General features: G+C 36.3%; 1 protein-coding gene and 1 long non-coding RNA gene across 3 annotated transcripts in view; one reads left to right on the plus strand and one right to left on the minus strand.

Moving 5' to 3' along the window:
* LOC120302830 overlaps positions 1-9,898 on the plus strand; it is a 40,188-nt gene extending 30,290 nt beyond the window's left edge. The window contains exon 3 of the long non-coding RNA XR_005555236.1: positions 7,450-9,898. This is a non-coding gene — a long non-coding RNA (uncharacterized LOC120302830). The remainder of the gene's footprint in view (positions 1-7,449) is intronic.
* The window catches only part of LOC120302828 (E3 ubiquitin-protein ligase SH3RF3-like), a 176,618-nt gene that overhangs the window by 138,362 nt on the left and 13,673 nt on the right, over positions 1-24,583 (minus strand). The window lies entirely within an intron of this gene.

Below are 24,583 nucleotides of genomic sequence, written 5' to 3' on the forward strand. Positions count from 1 at the left end.
TTACGAAGTAGCTTTACAATTCTGTTAATTACTAAATCTGAGATGGTCATATCTTATGTTTGTTTTTTAAATAAGGACCTCAATTTGAAGACATCCCATATTTAAAAAGAATAGCTTTTATTAGAAATCTCTCTTGGTTTCAGATATAATGTACCTTAATTCCTATGATCCACAATTTCTATCCATACAGTATTAGCTCCATATTATGGGTTGGTCGCATCTAAAAAGCATCAGCTAAAGCTCATTATTTTATTTGAAAGGTTTTCAATTCCTAATCAATTTAAAGGTGAGAAGCAAACAGCTGCCTGAAATAAATCTAGTACTCAAAAGTTTTTGTTTCATATTCTCTATCTTTGAAAATTACAGAAATATACCTCAATAGTTAAACTTTTTCTATAATAAGATGGTAGTTGTATTGGAATACTTCTATGCTGAAAATCCATAGGGTGATAAGGAGAAGAACAGTCCTCTCAGTTGCCTTGCAACTGTCACACTTTTAGTCCATCTACTCCAATATTGCTGCTTTTGACTGTCGTAAGTTTAGGAGTTTTTATTACTATTTCTTTTTATTTTATTATTAAATTTATTTGCCATCCATCTCGTGTCAAACAGAGGTTGTTGCATCAACTTCTATTTTAGCTTTTCATGGAGAGTTGATACCTTCGGCAGGCGAACCATTTGCTCTTTTTTAGCTATATCCCACTTCAGTTTGCAATAGTTTGCCCTAACATAGAACTCTAATGAAATAACAAACAAAATGTAATTAAGGTGCTAAATGGAAAATCTCAGGCTCAAATTCACTGTCAGAGCACTATCTGTAATTTAGTTTTCACGATTGACAGTGAATTTGAGCCTGAGATTTCCTGCTTAGCACATTAGTTATTATTAAATATAATAAGATCGCATACTGAAATTAGTCATTAAGTATAAATGTGTTTTTGTCAACATAATCACCAATCAAACTAGTAGTTGTCCCAAACCCTATAGTGGGAAAAATGGAACCACAGTTACTACTGCATAAAATACTGGATATTACAAGAGATATTTGTCCCCGAAAAATTATTATGAACCCATGGATCAGCCAGTGATTACTATCGGAAAAACTTTGGGAATATCAGGATTGAAAAGGTAATCTCTCTTGATATTGTATTTGAATCCACAATCCATTTCAGAATGGGACATTATGTCGTCAGTTAGCTTTTGAAAAGAACAAACAATGCAGTGTTGATGTCAATGGGGCAGAAGGACATCCTAATCTCTTTAATGTTAAGGGCAATTTGAACCCCAGAACAATACAAGGAACCACGAAGGTATTTTCAGTGTTTCTACTTTATTTTATATTATGAATAAATTCACCATTTAGGAAACCAGTTTTGTCTAGTGATTAAGGCACCAAGCTAAAAACCAGGAAACTGAATTCTAGTTTCATGGCTAAGATGGGACAAGAACTCACAGTTTCCTGGTCTAGAATTCTTCATAAAAAATAATAAAGATGGCATACATAAATAAACAAGCAGATTCCCTTTTATGACTGCTAAGAGTTCTGAATAAATAACCGCCAAATATAGTACATTGAACATGATTCTGACAACTAAGTTAGTGTTCATGGTGGTTGGAATGGATGGCTGCAATGGATGGAAATCAAAAATAAAGTTCTAGGTTTGGATGGCATTGTAAGCATCAACATTTTCTCTCAAAGGAATGCTCTGTGACATGACAATAAATTGCATCACATCTGCTTACTGAAATTTTGAAAAGTGGCATAAAGTCAAATATATATTCCACAAATGAAGGCAAATGTATGTGTCCCAGGATAATGTTGCAAGATTCAGTCTGGGATCAGAGGTTTACTCTTCCGAGCTTTCAGATTCATGCTGGAGCCCATCCTCGGAGAGCAGAGAGAAATTCCCTGAGGATGGGTTCCAGCATGACACTGAAAGCTCCTAAGAGTAAACCTCTACTCCCGGTGACCAATCCAGATGGGATCTTGTATATTCCACTCCCAAAGACACTGTCAGCTCACTAGGTAGACCAGACCAAGTAACCATCATCATAAGGATAAAGCTACTTTTATTAAAATTAGCTATAATAACCAAATCTTGCAAGTTTCCTTACAGTGTAATTCATCGTCCTTCTTGTAATTCAGGCAGGTGTCTGTCTGGGGCACTTCTAATCACCCACCTAACCAGTTAAATCAGCCGAAAACAATCCTGATGATTAGTGAAAGAACAAAACTCTTTGCTAAATTGCCCTTACATAAACTTTTAAATATATTGGGCATAGATTTATATTCAAGCATTCTAATTAGAGAACAATTCCCTGAAATGTTGAAATGGCATCTTTTAATCTCTTTATGTAGCTGCAATCTACATTCAAACTGACAGTTAGTGAAAATCTGCAGAGTACTGAATAGCCAATCAGATAGTCAATGACTATCACTTTATAAAGCTGTGCTTCTAAAGTATGGGTTGCAATCCCTGGAAGGGGGGAGGGTAACAAGACAATGGACGTATGGCCATCATACAATAATGTTCTTACATTTCTTTCTGAGTAGGCTTATCAGTTTAATGTATAAAAAACAATTCAACAATTCTACAACCCTAGACCCTTCAAATTAGATGCCTACAAAAAGCTCTGATCTGACCTGCAGATGGAATTTCATTTTATTTGATTTTACAGTAAAAAAAACTCAGACACAGACAGACAGGATGGACGGACAACCAAAGAGTAATAAAATGAGCATAAAAGAGCAAATCATCTTAAGTAATACAGCAAATTATTGCTGATGCTAGACATTAAACATCCTATGGGACAAAAAAAAATAGCAACCTTTCTAGAGATAATTGATAATGTGTCACTTAGGAGGACCTAACCTCCTCCTCCAAGCTAGCATGGATGAAGAAAAGCATTATTAGTTTAGTTCACGATTATATTTAGAAAGGAAACCATAAATGGAAGATGACAGGGACAAATAAAATCTTCCTTCTAACAGGGAGGATGGCAAGATGTTATAGCAGAAGAGATAAAAATACTCCTGAGGATCAGGGAAAGGATATATGCTAAATATATAGTGTAAAATCTATCATACAGGCTACAGTACAGTATATAAGATGGTAGCTTGATTAAACCACGCCTATATGCCAGTGGCATGGCAAGTAATTCCCTCAGTTCATACAGACTCTCTTGGGGCCTAACGAGATCATATAACAAGCTGATGAACCATCATATTTTGGGTCTGCACAATTCTTATCTTCCTGTATGCCACTAAGACGGTGTCATTTATACCAGTATTTCAGCTACCAAAAGAGATGCTAGCCATCAGAGATTAGTCTGGATTCTAAATTCAACTGTGAGTTAGATACACAATGGGGTATTCAACACATAGCATTTAGAAATTTCAGTTGTACTGCTTAAATGAAGCTTAAGTCACGAGAGTGAAAAATCTGTTCTGTATAACAAATGACCTTGGCTCTGAAAATATTGGCAGCAGCTGGGACACACTTATTACTAATATGATTAGCAAAACTCAGAATGGTGCTTGAAAGCTTATGAGCCTGGACAGAGACTTTGCTGTTTGTTCCGGGTCGTTGAGGCTTGCAAGGAAGCATCTAGGTGTTTAAATACTCTTGATTTGATCAATGTCAAAGCCATTAATTTTCCAAGAGTAGTGGTGGGTGACAGTTCATTTGGAGAACACATCTACTTTAGTTTTATTGTAATTGATGACAAGTTGTTCCCTTCTGCAGCAATGGCCAAGAGAACAAAGGCTTAGGCTCATTTGTGTTAGAAGATTGCTGCACTATCAGCATATAAAAGTGATGAAACAGGTCTGTTGCCTGACATGAAGAGGATAAAATTTAAACTTTGTTGCATATTATACTTATTAAGTAATGTAAAAAGTAAAGAGCAAGCCTGGCTTCATCTCTTTGAGGTCATGAATTGAGATAACCTGACAGTCATACTAGACCAGCATTATCTTCTTCATAAATGTCAAATCAATAACAAAAGATGCCTTTCAAGAGAAGTAGCTACCAAGTTCTCCCAAAGCCTATCCCTGAGATGGCATCAAGTGCCACAAAGGCAGCACAAAGGCAGCACAAAGGCAGATTGTTATTGTTTTCTGTTAATGATGAAGATAAGAATGAGATACTAATCAAACATTAACCCTTCTTCCTGAAACATTGGATGTTATCTGGCATCAGCTAGACTACCAATTTTCTATAAAAATGCTTTTATGCAGCTTGTTCTTAAACTTAACAAGCTGATGGATCAAAATGGTTCTTCTTATATCCCTTTTTATGTATTGAAATTACAGCAGAGCTAGTCTAGTCTTACAAGATTTTTGTAAAGGAAAAACTTTACAAGCCAGCATTGGGATCACCAATCCAGGTTCATCTCTATCATCCTGCCAAAATCAGTTCCAAGCACTTTACCAATTTTTAGTCGTGCAGTAAATTTAGCCATCTCAAAAGACAAAAAAGTGACCTATGTGTTATAATGTTGGAATAGAAATTGGACAAAATTAAGACTTCAGACATATTTATTTCAATTAGGTGCTACATAACTCCAAACTGACAATATAAAAAGAAATGCAAATGCAATATAAAACAAATGGGAATCCACTCACCTGATAGAAAAGTATAGACAAAAACACATTACAAGTAGTCCTCATATTGTGACTGTAATGGAGCCTGCACATTAGGGTTGAAGCTTGGGTCAATGTTAAATGAACTGCCACAAGTAACAACCAGCCATCCCTGCTCTCCCTGGTATATTTGTTAAACAAACACATGAGTTGTTTTAAGTGGAGCTCAGGGGTGGAGGAGATCCTGGGAGGCCTAGTGCAGGTACAATATGACCTGCTTCAGGCCTCCCCCACCTCAAGATACCTCCATGGTCTGTTTCCCACCAATTGGGTGCCTCACATGCTGGCTGTTGCCCAGCTGTCTTGCCAGCGAGAAACAATGGGGAAGAAAAATGCTGGGCTCATCTGCCTTTCCTAATTCTGCCTCTGCCTTCCCCCCCCCCCACGCCCTTCTTTTTGGGGCAAAAAAGGGACCATTTCCCTAATCTTTCAGAGCTTCTGCACTGATCAGCTGGCTGCCAATCAACTGGCCATTGGGAGGCTGCAAAGCTCGCCTGTCTTTTGCTAGGCTTTGGGAAGCTGGCACTTGCATAAAAGACAGCAGCTTCAGGACAAGCTTCCAAAAACTTTTCCCTTGCTTAACCCCTCCTCCCTCCCTCAGAAAGGTACATTTTTTTCAATAAACAAAACCAAAACAGCTGGGAGAGAGACTGGTTGAACTTCACCTCCCACCTCAATTAGGTGCTAGAACTAAACTCTCCACCTCTGCTCTCCAATCTCTATGCCTTTTAAAAACCTTATCTTGATTCTAGGCTGAAGAGTAGAGAAAGGAAGCAAGAAGGAAAGAAAGCAGTTTCTCCCCTTGAATTGAAAAACAAGCTTCATCTCCAAAAGTTAACCAACTACTATACTCTAGAACTTGTTCAACAAAATAGAGGACAGCAAGCTTTAGCTGTCCATCTGACTGTCTCTAGATGGCAGTCTACAGTCTAGCCTTTAAGTCCTAGCTAGATCTGTAAAAGATTTATATGCCGCCTTTTATGCAAGGGCTGGCTTCCCAAGGCCTAGTGAGACAGAGGAGAGCTTTGTAGCCTCCGATGGCCAGCTGATTGGTGCAGAAAGCTCTGAAAACACCCACCATTTTGCAAGGACCGGTCAGGGCCCTGAAAATGGTGGCTGCTTCTAGGACCAAACTCAAGCACTTCAGGTTCTATCAGGGTGAGGGGAAGAAGGTATATGTGGGGGTGTTCAGCATTCCCATGGTATTATATGGGTGAATGACTGTGGGATCACTGCAGCTGTCATAACTTTGATACAGAGTTGTATATAATTTTGGGGTGTCAATCGTAATTTGGAACCATTAAGTGGCCTTGAGGATTACCTACTAAACTTGGTATTAAAGTATCAATTCACTATTGATAATCAAGCACTTGATAATCAAGTGTTTTCCGGGAGCTTTGAGGGAAAATGAAGCAGAGAATTCATTTTGCCTCTTGCTTGAAGAAATACCTTAAAGAACTATGATAGATTATGGTAGAATTCTTATGTCTTGCATAAACTGAGCTATCTTCTAGCAGTTGATCCTTTAAATCTCTAACATTTTGCTTTTCCACAAGGCTCTTTATCTTCTTTTCCATTCTAGGACAATTCCTCACATATGCAATACATTAACTCTAAAACGTTGACCAAAATGCTCTTGAATTCACACATCCATAGTCAAACCACAACTTTGAGAACCATTTGGCTCTCTGGATCTTAGGTGGAATCTGGGTGTGAATGTTTTTAATTACATAGCACATCTAATGCTATTCAGAGGAAATTATGATCAAAGGGAGGGGAGGAAGTAAATGACTTGATCCATATTCAGTAAAGGTGAGCTGAAGGGAACCCCAAATGGAATTCATAGCATGGCAATGTTATGTAAGGTGCAGCATTTTAAGAGAAGAGAAGGCTTTAAAGTAAAGAAGCATCATTCCTCCCCTCCTTATTTTGTTAAAAGAGAATGCCTAATTTTTAAATGAAACCCAAATGTCAGAAATTATGCAAAAGTAAGCTCATCCTTCCAATTAAAAAAATAATTTAATTCTTGGGGCAGGGAGTTGTTCATTTCTAATGGAATAATTTTCATTTATAAACCTGTAAGGTTCCAACAATGTTTTGATATAAAGATTAAAATGTAATTATTAACCTAAGTAATTCTTTGCCTTCCTTAATTCCAGTGAATAATTTATGTCATTTATCATTAAGCGATGGGATCATATATTGCAAAATTTAAGAACATCTTCTGTAAAGGATCTACATGAATGCATTTCATCATGGAATCTCATGCACATAATCCACCTAAAATTGGGTTAATATACTACGTTACTTTGCATCAATGAATATTGATCTAGAGAATGTGGAATGAAAACACTAAAATTTGGTATTTGAATTGTGGATTTCAAATAACTGCAATTTCAAAGAACTACAATTGAACATTGATGTGACAGAATGACTTAGAGAAACTAAGAATACAATGGTAAGATTATTTGCCATAATCTTCATTAAGCTAACTGAGATATAGTTTTTAATAGAATTGTGTTATGTTGGCTTTGAAGTGCTAATATAAATGATTTGCAGACTGTAAAAGTGTTAATGTAATTTTTGCTTTTTTCTCTGCAAAATAAAATGTGCATTTTACATCAGTGATTAAAAGTAAGTTTCCATCTTTGTAAAAGTGTGAATTATATACATTTTTGCCTCACAGATTAATGCTTTATGGGAACAAAAATAAGCTTCCCAAATACTAGAAGCCATATAATCTTTTTATGATGTTGAAATAAATTATAACTGTGAAACAGTCAGTTTCTTGTATTCCCTTCCAGGTAATAATGCTGACAGAACATACATGTGCTCTAGCTTCACACTGCCAAAAACTGTTTTCTTTCATGTTATGCTGAAGAAGACTGAAGACTTGTGTTACCTGCTTGGGAGGAAGCAGGATTTGAAGGAGTTGCAATGCAACTACAAGGACGGGAAGGACGGAAGCTGTCCAGACAAGGAAAGTTCTTGGTGGTTAGCCTTCTGGAACAGATTAGCTATTCCAAACGCCCAGACTAAACAACCTTGGAAAGGACAGAATCTGTTTCGTTAAAACACTGGAAATACAGTATGAGAAATCACTTAGACATTCATTGGACTGTACTTTACTATAAAATCTTCCATGCTTAAAAATTCCACAGCTATGCAGTGATTCGTTCTTTTTTTCTAGCATAATTACTAATAGCAGTTTCACTTCAGTGTTGAAAAGAAATAAACTAGAATTACCTATTGAGACCAGATAGATGTAGCAGCATTGTTCATGTAAGCAAAATGTATTACACTAGTTCAATAATAAATGAAAGCAGTATTTAAGCAGATCAGAAATGAAGAAATGTAAAGCTATTCTGCCTTTGATTAGTTACCACAATTGTTGGTCATTCACTTCTGCAGCAGTATGTGCTTTTTGTAGTGGTGATTATATTTATAAACATTAGGAAAATATTATTAATTTATGAAAGGGGATTCGGAACATTTGTTTGATGAATGTAATTAAAAAGAACATATAGTATGTCATTTTGTACTACTATCTAATAGGACACATTGAAATTACAAACAGTAATGGGTAATCCTAAATTATTTTGAACAATGCCTCTAAAAGATGCATGTGCTAAAGGATTATTGAATGGAAAAGCAAACTGATATTTTGTTGTGCTTTACCAATGTGATGTTTCCACAATTAGCAAACCCAAAAATCATTTTGCCATCTCATCTAATTTCTCTTAGAAGGATATTTGTGGCAGCAATACATGAACATGTTCTACTCCATCTTCAACCACAGAAATAGCCACAATTTTAGTCTTCAGTTAATTAATAGACAAGAGTACATTTCTCACAGCTTGTTTGGCCAGCTAAACAACTTTTCTTTGAAAAGGGTATTAAAGAGAAGAGATATAATAAAGTGCCATTACAAAAAGACATTTTCCCTTCTTTGAGGAAAAGGTCAAGTAAGGATTTATAGAATCGTTTTTCAAAGTTGCAGATTCTTTTATTTTAGTTCCTGAAAATACAGCCCAAAGACTGTAATCATAAGTAACTCTACAATATAATTCTTTTATGTCACGCCAAGAGCCAATCCATAGATGTGTATGAATCAGCATCTATGATATTGCTGAGTTCTGGACATCTTCCCGAGCAGATAAACTCTCAGCTGGAACTTTCTTAAATAGGTCTGCAATTCTGATCAAATAACGTACAAAACCCTAAATTATCATGTTTTTGTCCTGTAAATTTCTTTCTATCATATATAGCCTCTAGGATGGCCATGGAAAAAAAATTACAGTAGTTATTATCCTGACAAACAAAAATACTTTGGCATCTGAAAATCAAACATTGCTACAATAGTTATGGAAGAAACTTTGGTGCTGCCATCTAATCAATTTTCAACCTGCTTTTCTGCCCAGAGGTTTCTTGCAATCTCCATATTGAAAAAAGTCCCCCTTCAACGATTATACAAATCTTAAAGGATATATGAAACACTGACTTATGGAGAAGGTTAGGTTTAGTTTGTTATCAACTACACTGTCACAATGTTCTTCACATGTACTCTTTATCAAGCAGGGCATCCTATATCTGCATGTTTATTTTTTAAGGAACTATTACATCAAATGCAAATCAAAAGCACATTTATTCAAAATTAGTAATCTCAGAATAAATGATTTCAGCATGATAGTAGTTGCATAAACCAAGAAACATGTTCAGACCCTCCACCAAATATATATGCATATATGCATATTCATCCACCTAGAAAGGCAGATATACAAGAATAGGGGAGGTCTTCTTCTGACGCTTAAACATCTTTTGAGCAAGTTCTCCAGCAGCTTTCATAAGCACATCTCCCACACAGAACAATTAAAACAAGAAACTTGATTGATCTTCATAGTTACCATCACTGCATAAGATATAGTCTGTAATTTAATACTTCATTCCATAAAGAAGAACATACTTCCCTGAGAAAAAAATGAAATGAACTATTGATGTATGTAAAAATATATTCTTAGGCAATGCTTGTGAAAACTGATAACAGAATCTATTTAGCTTGCTAATTAAAAAGTGGAGGGAAAGTTCTCTTTCCCAAAAATATTTTGCAGAATTGGAAACTGTCTGCTAATATATTCTCAAAAGCAGATTTTAAGTAATATAACTCTATCCAGTGCTTTTTTTCTTAAAAAAAAAAAGTGCTGGAACTCACACACGTCATACAACCTGCCTTGCCTACCCTACAAGGTTCCATTCAAAAAGGGTGCCAGAACTCTGTTCTGGGCGTTCTATGAGAAAAAAAGCCCTGACTCTATCATAAACTAACAAAAGTTAAATGGCTATATAATCTTATTCTTTGAAAATTTCTTCATTATTTTATTTATCACATTTACAAACTGCCCATCTCCCTCATAGAGCAATACTAGGAAGTCTACAAATAAGACATAAAAACTGTATACATATTACAATACAAGGCAGAATGAAACATGAATAAAATATTTAAAATTCAGAATTAAAACATAGGAGGGAGCCTTCAAGGCACTAACCAGCCCCCATAGCTGCATGAACCTCTCTGGGCCCCAAGTGAGTCAGGTCAAGTTGAGTTTTGTGATGCACAGTCACTATGTTTGTTTTTTTTTAAATCACAAATATAAGAGAAGGGTTACAAAACTGTGGATATAAAAAGTAGAGTGAATTGCATGGGAACTCCTATCTGTGATGGATGCTCTAATTCCAAACTAAGCTCAGCTTTCTGACCTTCTTGCCATTTGTGTTAGTCTTTTCCACAATACCAATGCCAAAATCACTACATTATCTGTGTGAAGCCTGCCAAGTTCAATAAAAGACTTTCTTAGCTATTCATTTACTCCACTCCAGTGTATTATCAGACTGTAACAAATGCAATAATAAAAAGCCACCTATAAATGTAAACCAATTATAGATCAAACCTGCTTCAAAGCAAATTTTCAGGATAGCTGAAAAACTAGGAAATACAGCAGGAACATACTGTGAATAGTATGGTTTACATTTAAACATTGGAAGTTTTTAAAAAGAGATTGGGCAACCATTTGTCTGAAATTGTATAGGGTTGCCTGCTTGAGCAGGAAGTTGGACTAGAAGACCTCCAAGGTCCCTTTCAATTCTGTTATATTATTCTGTTATATAAAGCTCCAATTCTTATCCCTCAATTACCCATAATTTAAATGGATAGACTATTTCTTTTGAACTACACAAGTCTACAGGATACATATTTCATATTACGTATTTAATCTGTGATGTCATTCACATGTCAAAAGGAATAACTTAATTTTACCAATACTGTTAAATTATGTAATAAAAATGTACATAATACAATTATTTTGATTATCATTATCATCTTTTAAATATGTGCATTTCTCTGTAGTCTAGACACTTCAAGTAATATATGACAAAACAACATCACTAAAAGAAATTGTAGCTGCAAAAATGCAATTATATGTTTAAAAACAGACTACAAAAATAGCACAAGTTAAAAATGTAAATGAAACTTACTATGTTTTTTAAAAAACCAAAAGTATAAAATAGCACAAATATGCTGTAAGCACATATTTAGGGAGAAGTGGCACACAACTTTTGGAAGGACCGATTCATGACCAGTTACCAACACTTCACATGTAAAAATACAAAAAAGAAGCACTTCTGAAGAAGATCCGAAGAACAGACAGCTCATAGAAGAATCTACTGTATAGTCTTTGGGTTCTTCAGATATTGTGACTCTGTGAATGGTTTTATTAGTCATAATCAGTCACAATTAGTCACAAACTGAGCCTGGAAACAAACTGAGAATAGAAAAGATGATACAACTCAGATGAGACAACTGATCATAATATCCGTAGTTCTCGACCACAACCACAATTGAGCCCCAAATTTCCATTGCTAAGCAAGACAGTTGTTAAGTGGATTTTGTTCCATTTCATGACCTTTCTTACACAGTTGTTAAGTGAACCACTGCAGTTGTTAAGTTAGTAACATGGTGTAAAGTGAATCTGGCTTCCCCATTGACTTTGCTTGTCACAAGGTCACAAAAGATGATCACATGACCCCGGGACACTGCAACTATCATAAATATGAGCCAATTGCCAAGTGTCTGAATTTTGATCACATGACCATGGGGATGCTGCAATGGTGATATGAAAAACGGTCATAAGCTACTTTTTAATGCCAATGTAACTTCAAATAGTCATTAAAAAATGGCTGTAAGTCAAGGACTACCAATATCCATTTTCAAGTTATGTTCTGCCAGCCAAATTTTGGATTGCTTTCAAAGACACTGAAATTTCTAATTAAGGCAGGAATCATTAAACTGGAACAGGGATCATGCTCTTTCTTCATGTAGATCAGACATGTCAACTCGCGATGTCATGTGACGTCACGCAACGTATCTGAGCTTTTTCCCATTTGCCGTCAATGGGGTGGGCACGGTTTCATCGTGATGCATCCAGCCCGTAGGCCGGGAATTTGACACCCCTGATGTAGATACGATAGTTGCTGCACTTCTGTGAATTGTAAAAACCATTCTGAGTCACAGAAAATACTTGTTTTTGTAAAACAAGACTGGAACAATTAACAACTTCAAACTACAGACCTGTTTTTGAAACTCCTTATAAAAGAGTTTCAACACTATTAATCTAAACAGATGACTACTAATTGATCTGATTGATTCATACATACATATATTTAGAGGTTGCCTGACTCCACAAGACTCTGTAGATTCTACAGCTTTAAAAGTAAGAAAGCAATAAAACAATAAAAACAAAGATATGCATGTCTGGAAAAAACTAGAAATTTAGCATTTCTGTCACATCATCCACTTCATATGAAAAAGAAGAGACAGGGCTGTATGTTATCAACATACCAACGCAACTGGATTTCAAATATCCAGAAGTATTTCAGACAAATGCTAAACAAAGTGGAAGGTCAGATACAATTTTGCAAGAGCCCAAAATGCAAATACCAAGAAGATGAACTAAAAAAGAGAGGCTCAAATCTGAATGAGACTACTAAAAGCCTGTTTTGCTCACTCCCAATTTAACTAGCTTTTCAAGAACCTGCCTTAATTAGGTCATCCAACCAATTCAGTGCTAAAATTAAGCCAAAGTTTTACATAAAGAATAGTTTCATGCAAGAGCACATGGGATCCACTGGTCGTCTGTGCAGAGTATGTTGCCATATTTGAGAACTAGATTGTTCTTTGAAAAATGTATACATATTCAGGTGAAAGATTTTTTTTCCAGAGAATTCTAACGATCAAGTGCAAATATAAAGGTATGGAGGCAGGAAGAAAAAAAAAATCCTCAAAACTCTTCTAGGAGCCCCTGAAATTGGTACATAAGTTAGCGTAGTCTATGTAAGGCAAAGAAGAAAATCAAGAAGGGGCTTTTTTTCAGTTCTGCAGGTACGCCCATGTGTCACCTATCCTCCGCGAGCTGCACTGGCTTCCTGTGGGTCTCCGGACGCAATTCAAGGTGTTGGTTATCACCTTCAAAGCCCTTCATGGCATAGGGCCAGGTTACTTACAGGACCGCATTCTGCCACACAGCTCCCAGAGACCGGTGAGGTCCCATAGATTGGGCCTCCTTCAGGTCCCGTCGGCCAGACAATGTCGGCTGGCGGGCCCTCGGGGAAGGGCCTTTTCTGTGGTGGCTCCGACCTGGTGGAATCAACTTCCCCCCGAGGTTTGAACTACTCCCACCCTGCCGGCCTTTAAGAAAGCCGTTAAAACTCTCCTGTTCCGGCAGGCCTGGGGCTGATGTCCCTGGGGGGCCGGGATATGATCGGACTCGCGGTATGACTGGATTATTTTATTCTTTTATGACTGTTTTTAACCTTGTACGCCGCCCTGAGTCCTTTGGGATTGGGCGGCATATAAATATTTGTAAATAAATAAAATAAATAAATGCTGCCAGGGAGAGAAGCACCCAATGATGACAGAGAAGGAGAAAGATGACCAGAAAGCCAGAAAAACCATGGAATTCATGGTAGAGGAGCCCAAAGGAAAAAGAAACCTGTAGCAGTCGAGGAGAAACAGAACCAAAATTACGTTAGGAAAGGCAGGCTTAGACTGAGTACCAATTGCAATGCAAAACTTTCAGTCCTTTAAAATAGCCCAGGTCAGGAAAACAAATACCACAAGAAATACTATAGAACTCTGCTTTATTAGTATAGGTTATAATAAAATAATCTTGAAAGCCTAACAGCATTTCTCTTTCCTCTCCCTTATATCAAAGACAGTCAAAGTGGGGCAGTTTTGAGTTTCTTTCTCGTGTCTTCTTGTTTTCTTGGGCTATATTCATATTTTCCTAACAGCTACTTCCTATTTTCTTCATCTTCTTGCTCCCCTACAAAAACCCAATTGATTCAGATGCTGGAGCCAGAGAAAGCTTGAGTACAGGGGGAACAGGCACAGTCTCTTTCGTTTTTTTTGCTTTCAATAGAGTAAAGCGAAGGAAAGCAATTAGCATTCCAAAGCTAACACTTTAGATAAGCAGGTGGAGAAAGGAGGTGGGAAAGAAGTGCAGTTTGTAAGAATCACTAAAATTTTCTCTAGGACTTCACTTTTGCTGTTAAAGGAACCATTTCTTTATTTTTGCACTCACTTGTACATTCAAACTACAGCAGTTATCCAAAGAATAAACAACACTTTAATTGTTCTTTTGGTTCTCTGTGTGTGTGCATCAGTTCCTATCCTAATCTGCCCTCCAACACCATCATGCATTTCAATAAAAAAGTAATAATATATATATTGTATTTTCAATCAACCTAATAACTAAAAAAGGAGCCCAGTTGGCATGCTAGTTACCTCTCAACTTTACAGTTTAAAAAAACCCTAATATAAAATGTTGCTATACAAAAGATGACAGTCCTTTATTTGTAAAGAGGCTGTGCAAGCTCACAATCAGGCATGAAGTGAGAAGCCAGATAGCGATAGCAATAGCACTTACACTTATATACCACTTCACAATGCTTTGCAGCCTTGTCTAAGGTGTTTACAGAGTCAGCATATTGCCCCCAACAATCTGGGTCCTCATTTTACCGAAGGATGGAAGGCTGAATCAACCTTGAATCGGTGAGAATTGAATTGTTATACTGCATTCTAATCAGTGCGTCATCACCATTTCCAGCAGCAAATGTCAGAATAGCAATTCCCATGACTGGTGGAAGAGGGCAGATGAGTCCAAAGGGTGGCTCAGTGATGAAATAGCATTGTGGCATGACAACTTAAGTTCTACTCCTTTTGTACTATGATGTTGCATACCTGCACAAAAGGGGAGACTCTTGCACTATGATGCATACAACAAAGCTTTCATAATTAAATACAAACAACTATAACACTAGCAAAAAAAGTAGTGGTTATACACTACAAATACCTGCATGCACTACAATGATTAAATAAACTAAACATAACAGGAAAAAAAACATGCAATATTCATTTAATAATAATAATAATAGTAAAGTTGGAAGGGACCTTGGAGGTCATCTAGTCCAACCCCCTGCTCGGGCAGGAAACCCTACACCATTTTGGACAAATGGCTGTCCAGTCTCTTCTTAAAAACTTCCAGTGTTGGAGCATTTACTGCTTCTGGAGGCAGGCTGTTCCACTGATTAATTGTTCTCACTGTCAGGAAGTTTCTCCTTAGTTCTAGGTTGCTTCTCTCCTTGATTAGTTTCCACCCGTTGCTTCTTGTCCTGCCTTCAGGTGCTTTGGAGAATAGCTTAATTCCCTCTTCTTTATGGCAGCCCCTGAGATATTGGAACACTGCTATCATGTCCCCCCTTGTCCTTCTCTTCGTTAAACTAGACATACCCAATTCTAGCAACCGTTCCTTATATGTTTTAGCCTCCAGTCCCCTAATCATCTTTGTTGCTCTTCTCTGTACTCTTTCTAGAGTCTCAACATCTTTTTTACATCGTGGTGACCAAAACTGGATGCAGTATTCCAAGTGTGGCCTTACCAAGGCATTGAAGAGTGGTATTAATACTTCACGTGATCTTGATTCTATCCCTCTGTTAATGCAGCCTAGCACTGTGTTGGCCTTTTTGGCAGCTGCAGCACACTGCTGGCTCATATTTAAGTGATTGTCTACTAGGACTCCGAGGTCCCTCTCACAGTTACTACTATTGAGCATGGTGCCACCTATGCTGTACTTGTGCATTTGGTTTTTCTTGCCTAAATGTAGAACCTTGCTTTTTTCACCATTGAATTTCATTTTGTTAGTTAGTGCCCAGTGTTCAAGTCTGTCCAGATCCTTCTGTATCTGAAGCCTGTCTTCTGGAGTGTTGGCTATTCCTGCCAGCTTGGTGTCGTCTGCAAATTTGATGAGTTCCCCATCTATCCCTTCATCCAAATCGTTGATGAAGATGTTGAAGAGTACTGGGCCCAGAACAGAGCCCTGGGGCACCCCACTACACACTTCCCTCCATATAGATGCAGTTCCATTGAGGACCACTCGCTGAGTACGGCCGGTCAGCCAGCTACGGATCCATCTGGTGGTGGTTCTGTCTACCCACATTTTTCTATCTTGTCAAGTAGTAGGTTGTGATCTACTTTATCAAATGCCTTACTGAAGTCCAAGTAAATTATGTCCACAGCATTCCTCTGATCCACTAATTTTGTCACTTGGTCAAAGAATGCAATAAGATTTGTCTGGCATGATCTATTTTTGACAAACCCATGTTGGCTTTTAGTAATGACTTTGTTTGCCTCTAGGTGTTCGTTGATTCGTTGTTTGATTATCTTTTCCAGGATCTTCCCAGGTATTGAGGTCAGGCTGATAGGTCTGTAATTTCCTGGATCCATTTTTTTTCCTTTTTTGAGGATGGGAACTACATCAGCTCTTTTCCAGTCCTCTGGTAGTTCCCCTGTGTTCCAAGATCTTTGAAAAATATAGTTCAGTGGCTCCGATATTACATCTGCCAGTTCCTTGAGAACTCTGGGGTGTAATCCATCTGGTCCTGGCGATTTGAACTCATCTAGGCTGGACAGGTGCTCCCTAACCATTTTCTTGCCTATCTTAACTTGTGTTTCTGTTTTGTTTTTTATGGCACTATTTTTGATAGGTTGGTCTGTTTTTTCCCTTTGTGTAAAGACAGATGCAAAACACGAGTTAAATAGTTCTGCTTTCTCCCTGTTGTTTGTCACCTTCTTGCCACTTCCACCCACTAATGGACCAATCGTTTCCTTCACTTTTTTCTTGTTTTTTACATGTTGAAAGAAGCTTTTTTTGTTATATTTGTTATATTTCTATCAGTATGGAATGACTTCAATCTCTGCTGGTGTTTTGAAGGACCTTGTACACCTGGCTCTTTGCCCAAGCCTTTGTTAAGGGTGAATGAAGCCTCCTTTGTATTGTGTGTGTGTTTTATTTTGTTCCAATCCAGTTTTTTTTAATGCTTGCCGTCTTTACTCTTCTTTTTGATGTATTGTTGTATTTTTCTTGCTCCTTATGTTTTTATTTGTAATTGTTAAGTGTTTTTGGAAGTTGGGTGGCATATCAATTTAATAAATAATAATCATAAATTTGCATTAAAGTGAGATTATAGAGAAACATATTGCTTCATCTTATTTTAATACAAAGATTTTCTAAAACAGATAATTATCTCAATTCTGAAAATTGCAGAATAAGTTTCCATTGATTGATGTAAGATTCTCCTCAGCAAAGTCAAAATTCTTTATACAATGACACATTCAATATACTGAGAATATAATTTAACCTCCCATTAAATCTTAAGCTACATTTCTTTTCAAAATTGTATTTATATCTTACAATTTGAAATCAAAGGGGAGTTATGAATATATAAGACCAAATAATAACTTAGTCCCTAATTTTTTATAATGCCAGCAAAATACTGTATTTGAATTGTTACCTTTTCTTTGAGGGGCCTAATAGCTACTTAATAATATTTTATAATATATTAAATTATAAGAAATATTTTTTAAAAAACTTGGATCCATTGATATTCCAAGATAGAACATTCATTCTATTTTTAAATTTCATAGGAAACTTAATTTTTGGTTTTGCTTCATCTCTTAAAAAACATTACAATTGCAGGTACTTTTTGGGCTGCTAAAAGATCTGTGTTATACTGTTTTCTCAATGCATGTTTCACCTACATATATTGCGAAATTCAAAATTCAGTTTCTCAGTGTTTTAAAACAACTATTATAAATCAATAGATTTAAGGTGTTTATTCCTTGTTTCCATCTTGTTTTAGGTGTCTTTTGTGGATGCTTTATATCAAGTGGAATTCATTCTATGACTTAGTCCACCTGCCATCAGTTCTTCTTGCTGTGTGACTGACCAGCCCATTTCCATTTCAATTCTTTTACTCTCTTGATGACATTGTATGTCAGTGATGATGAACCTTTTAGAGACCGAGTGCCCAAACTGCAACCCAAAACCCACTTATGCATCGTTGGGTGTCGGGTGGGTGTGCCCATTGGCTGGGTATGGCCAATTGGGTGAGTGTGGCCCATTGGGTGGGCAGACTGGGTGGGACTAAAAAGTTCAATCAATCAATTCCAACTTTGCAAGATCTCTTTTTTTCCCACGAGAAGTTGAAATTGACTGATTGATTGAATCTTTTTTTTTTTTTTTTTGCACACAGCAGCAGAGGCCTAAAGTGAAAAGGTTTTATAAAATCCAGCTGAAGGCCTAGGACTAGGGCGACGGTGCGCGTGCCCACAGAGAGGGTTCTACATGCCACCTCTGACACCCGTGCCATAGGTTCGCCACCACTGTTGTATATCGTACCTAAAACAAGATGGAACGACAACATCAGCAAGTATTGCAGGCCCAATTTACAAAAGAAAGCTCAAGATTGCATTGGTTGGCCTTCATCCTGCAGTGGCTAGATAATGGCTACAATGATCAATGATGATTCCTTGTTGGGCCCAAGTGTTCCAGTATAGCATCCTTTTTTTGCTATTTTGACATTTGGATATTTCTACCTCTTCTTTTCCTTTCCTTCTTTCTCTTCTTTTATTTGACTTTTGAATTAGAAAATACAATATACATCAAATATGTGTATCAAATCTATATATATACTATAGACCTAAATCTGTGGATATGAATAAAAAATAAATCAAAATATAATAAAAATGTAATAATATAAATAATAGTGCTGATCATCAAGATCAGCATTGGTCATCAGTTGTAAGAAGGATGAATGAAACATATAGAAGAATAGAACTGGGCACATCATTCAGACAGAAGCAGCAACAAAAAAGCATTGTATCCTCTGCTGGGAGTCTCTTTAGAATGGGACACATGAATTTCATTCAAGATTCCTTACAAAAACAACAACAAAAGAACAGGTGGCTCAGAGACTCCGCAGAGCCATAAATAGGTATATATGCTGATTTAGAGGAATGTTTTTATAGTGCCCCCACAGATCTGCAGAGAGTAGTGCATCCAACATGACTGGGGAAAAAATTGAAAAAAAAAAACCCATGGACTGGATGCTACACTGATTGGAAATCAATATTCCAGACATGTTGTTTAGGATGCATCCTGGTATTTTCAAACCTGAGCAGCAGAGATTTTTAAGGCTTTAAAATTACTGTAATGTCAATTTCTTGTGGTTTCTGGATTAAATCCTAACTGCTTGCCTATTAATGAGCAAATATTGTCTAGCAGCTTTCAAGACTTGAAATGAAAATCTATGTTTACTTTCCTTGCTTTCTAAAATGTACAGGTTTACTCTTCAAATAGGCCCAAAGATGGTGATAATCAGAACAGTTCTCATGCCAAAAAATAAAGTTATTAAATTAAAAGCCCAAATTGAAAACCTGGCAGATTAAAGCTCTCTTCAGCATAAGGCAATCTCAGTTTGGTCACAGATAATTCAGGGGTTTGGGCTCACCATAAATTGTTTCATTAGTTTGTCTACCTTTGTAAAGTATCTATTAGGGATTAATGTTGGAATCGCTCTTAAAATATACATTAGTCTCAATGTAATATTCATTTTAATTACATTCATCCTACATCAGAGACTCAGTGGAAGATTTAATCATCAGGTTGTATCTACTGAAAGTGTTATCTATACACAGGCATATTTTTCAATATTCTGTTATAGATTTCAAGAAATATATAAAACCACGTATTTTATAGAGTGCATATAAATTATAAATCCTAGTTTCTTGCATTAGGTATAGATATATACATAATAGATAGACAGACAGACAGACAGATAGATAAGTAGGTAGATTAAAAAAAACAGACAGGTGGATACTCTTTACTATTTGAATTCTCTCCTCAAATTAATACTTTGCTTGTCAGCTGATGCAGAGGACAAAGAAAATTGCCTTGATAAAAGGGGTATAAGTCTGAGGCAAAAATCTCGTTCACATAGAGATAAAGGGTAGGAGAATGGAAATGCATACACACTTACAAGATTCTGCTATTATATAATAAAAGAAGTTCTGACTTAAAGTGGCATTGGTTTCCTAGTCTGATCTACCTCAAAGGGCTAACAGTTAAAGATGTCTCCAATTTATATAACTGAAAATAAAAATTTAAAATGGAATTAAATAATTATCACTATTTAACCAACCATCATTATCATGGTTTCCAGATATAAATGTGTATTATTTTTTATTGTTTCAATCAGTGATGCAATAGATTTACAGCTTTCTCTCCTGACTTCCACTAGTTCTGATTAATGAATTGCACAGAATATTCAAATTGTTCTGAAAGCAGCAGTGCCAATTTAACCTTCATTGCTAACAAAAGACTTGATATAATTCATCTGTGGAGGGTTTAGCATAAGACAAAAATGAGTCTTCAACAAATTTTACAGCTATGCAAGATTAAAATCTGTAAGTCTATTTTTCTGCTGAAATAATGACAATGGTGGATCCATGAATAAAGCTCTTGAATGCATTCCAAGATGTTTAGTTAATATTATGTGAAGGCCTGACACACTTGAAAAGTCTGTAATGCTGGGAAAGCTAAAAAGAAAGAGAAGATGACAATCAGCAGCAAGGTGGACAGACTCCATTACAAAGGTGGTAAGAGATAAGAGAAGATTAGCACCATACACTATTGTCACCTTCAGGTCTCAGTGCTCTACCAAGTTAACAGACCTTTTCTGCAGAGACCTATTTGATTAGTCTGCCCCAGGTGACTACAGGAACCTATTCCAGGAGGAGCTAGGGGTCTGCTGCATGGCCTGACTAATGCCTAGATTGTTTCCTGGAAGGAGAATGCAGTGGGGAACCTGGATCAGATCATGTCCATACAACCTCTCTTCTTCTGTGGATTTTGAAACTCCCTGTGATTTACAAAGAAGCTGAGAGGAATGAGATGTGAAAATGCCTAGAGCACTGCTAGAGGACAATAAGGATTGAATCCAACAGAACATGAATTATAGCCATCATAAGGACCTACCTCATAGTTATACAATTAGGGTAACATCTGCCATCATTGTGTCATGGCTAGCCTTCTGGTGGCCGCATTCAAAATAATATAGGGCCTTCTAAGTTACTTCATCATTTTATGAGGCATATTGTTAAAATAATGTTATAACCAAGTTGTTGAGGAAAACTGGAAAGTTTGGGTATAAATTACTCACTACCTAAATGAGTAATGTTATCAACAGGACAAGAGCAATGTAAAAGAAAGCAATTGTCCAGAAGTTGATACTTTAGTCATTTTAATGAAAGCATTAGATCTTGTGTTTCAGAGAGATGGTGTGCCCACAACAGCAGAAAAGGAAGAACCGAGGTGGCGCAGCAGTTAGAGTGCAGACTGCAGGCCACTTTAGCTGACTGTGTTCAGCAGGTCAGCGGTTCAAATCTCACCGGCTCAAGGTTGACTCAGCCTTCCATCCTTCCGAAGTAGGTAAAATGAGGACCCAGATTGTTGGGGGCAATGTAAATATATATATATACATTGCTTACTGGTGTACACCGCTTAGAGAGTGCTTGCACTTAAAGCGGTATATAAGTCTCATAAATAAATAAATAAATAAGACAGATCTTACCCTTGCCTTCGTTAGCACCCACTTTACTCATGAAGCAACAATTGTGTCAGAAAACAGAAAATATTACTTTAAAAATGGAACAGCCAAGATGACTAAGCTGCCTCAACTGTGGTCTGGGGTTAAGATAAGGCAAAGGCCATGAGGTCATGAAACAAAAAATGGTTACGAAGATATGTTTATGCCACAATTAGGAAATGTGGTGATGAGTCCCTGGTTAATTAATTACATACAGCTTTTGAGTTCTGGGGAAATGTTAATAAATATTGTTTACAGGCTTCTACCTTTTAAACAAATTCATTCTTCTTAAACCAGAAAAGAGAAAAACTATATTCACAAGTATAAAACAAATATTTGGCTTCTCAAAGTGTAGTGTAGAGGATATATGTTATCTTGACTTGGCAGACCCTTCTTCCTTATTCTTCCCAATTAAATGATAAGGACCTGAATCTGGCAAAAGTAGTCATAATAGGAAAACAAATGTAAATAATCTCTTGTAAAACTTATGGGAAATTCACAACACAATAGGTTTGTACAAAATTGTATTCCTCAGACACAATCATAAATTACTACATCATTCATAGCATGATTTCATTTTGTTATATTACTAATCCAGAAAACTTACTTTAAATGGTTTATTATGCCACTTCCTCTCCATCTTGATATTCATACTTAGCATTCTTTTAGCTATAAACAGCAAATGGAACACAATGTTTATCCCAGAATGTTTATGCGTTGTTCGTTAATGAGTTCTATCTAATCAATGCAATAACACTGAAATAAATGGACTTCTATGAAATGAAATATATCTTTGGCAAGCTGGTGTCAGCCAATTTTACAGAATTAAAAATAAATATTTTTTTCACATCACATTTGATCCTAGATGACATGCATTGTTGCAACCTAGTATGATGTCACATTAGAGCCAAATGATGGCAGAGCTGATTCCAGTTAGCTCAGTGTTTCTTAACTTCAGCAACTTAAAAATCTGTGGACTCCAGCTCCATGGTGACTAGGGAATTCTGGGAGTAGGGAGTCCACACATCTTAAAGTTGCTGAGATTGAGAAACAATGAGCTAGATACAATGCAGTCAGGAATGTAGAATTGTTCTGACCTATATTGACTAAATCTCTTCATCAAACCACCTTTGCAAAATATGTGGAAGTGATATTTTCTTCCAAATATAGATGAGAGTATAGTAAAATAGTAATAAAGGAATTTATTGATCCTGGGATGCTTCTTGGTAGTTTATTCAAGTATCTTACATTCAGTGCTTTTTTTCTAAAAAAAAAAAAAAAAAAAGTGCCAGAACTCACACACGTCATACAACCTGCCTTGCCTACCCTATAAGGTTCCATCCAAAAAAGGTGCCGGAACTCTTTTCTGGGTGTTCTATGAGAAAAAAAGCCCTGCTTATGTTTGATTGATTTAATCCAGAATCTACTGTGCTTCCGAAGTTAGAGGTATTAATTTTGGGTTCCTAGGCCAGTAATACTTTTTATAGAAAGATAGTATTATTTATTTATAAGTTATAAGTATATAAATTTATGGAACAAGAAACATTAATTCCATGTTCTGGAAAACCAAAGGAAGGCTACATAAACAAGGTGAAATTTGCTTTCTGATTTTAACATGTGATTAATACTATAGAAACATACTTTTATATATTTGATATTTTAGAAAATGTTCAGTAAGGGTTGACTTCTATCACCCCGTTATTTGTGTATTTAAGATTTTTATGCCACTTTAATCCAAAAAGATATTAAATAGCATACTATAAAATAGGAATAAGAATCCAGCATTTTTGTAATAATATTAAATGTGTAATCAATGTTAAACTTTTATCTCACACTTTCAATTTCTGGTACTCATCCCACTCAGATTAGCTAATTTTCATCGGCCTACCAGAAAAGCCATCTTTTGACAGGACTACAGAAAGCTTTAAAAATAAGAGCTACACTTATTTGGAAAGCAAGGTATCCCATAAAACAAAAGCTCACAAATACCCACAAATGTCTTTGCTGTCATAGTTTTTGACAGGTTTTTGACTTCAGCTTGCATTGTTTGCTTTGATCTTATCCTGTTATTGTTGTATTTGGGGCAAATTCAACAGGATTGCTGATATGACTCTGGATTAATCCCTGTATCTCAAAGATACTTAGGTTCTACTTGGCTATATCCCCACTATTTGGAAACTAACAAGATATCAAGAATTGTGAATTTCTGATTCAGGGAACAAGGAAGAATTTTTCATACAACCCTGAAAGATGACATGTTTGGTTTTTTGCAATGGAACACTGTTAGCGATAGCTACAGGATTTTTTAAAAACAAAAAAGCAGTCAAATTTGGTCAGATCTGCATAGACAATTTTCAAACACTTTTAAAAAATTTCTTTTACTTTATTTACAATCCATGGTCTTTATACTGACTTATCTTCATCTTGGTGCTGATACATTGGTAATCTATAATAACAATCAATTAATCAGTCTTGTTTACATAACGAGTTTTTATCAGAAACTCTGACTTGTAATTCTTTAAGCCAGGAATCCCAAAAATCTTAAACCCACTGAGTTTTTCATAAAGTTTCAGATTGTTCATTGTTCATTGACTTACCTAGTTCCTAAAAATAAGTCTTGTCATGTTTGTAACAAAACAAGGGAAACGGCAATAACTTCTCCCAACTGCACTTTACTGCTGAAGGCAATCATAGATTACAACAATATGCAGTGCATTTTTGGGGTGCTATATTAAATGGTCATAACACATTCATATTCATCGTTTATGAAGAAAAAAATGACACAATGAGAAAACCACATCTTCAGAACCATTAGACAAGTAGGATCAGGGCTAATCTAACCTACAAGAGGATGTTCCAAAAGGCAGATACTGTTGTGGATACTGATGGGACCCTCCTCCTGGG

This window comes from Crotalus tigris, unplaced genomic scaffold (assembly GCF_016545835.1).
Source record: "Crotalus tigris isolate CLP2741 ecotype Arizona unplaced genomic scaffold, ASM1654583v1 scf7180000024438.1716836, whole genome shotgun sequence".
Lineage (NCBI taxonomy): Eukaryota > Metazoa > Chordata > Lepidosauria > Squamata > Viperidae > Crotalus > Crotalus tigris.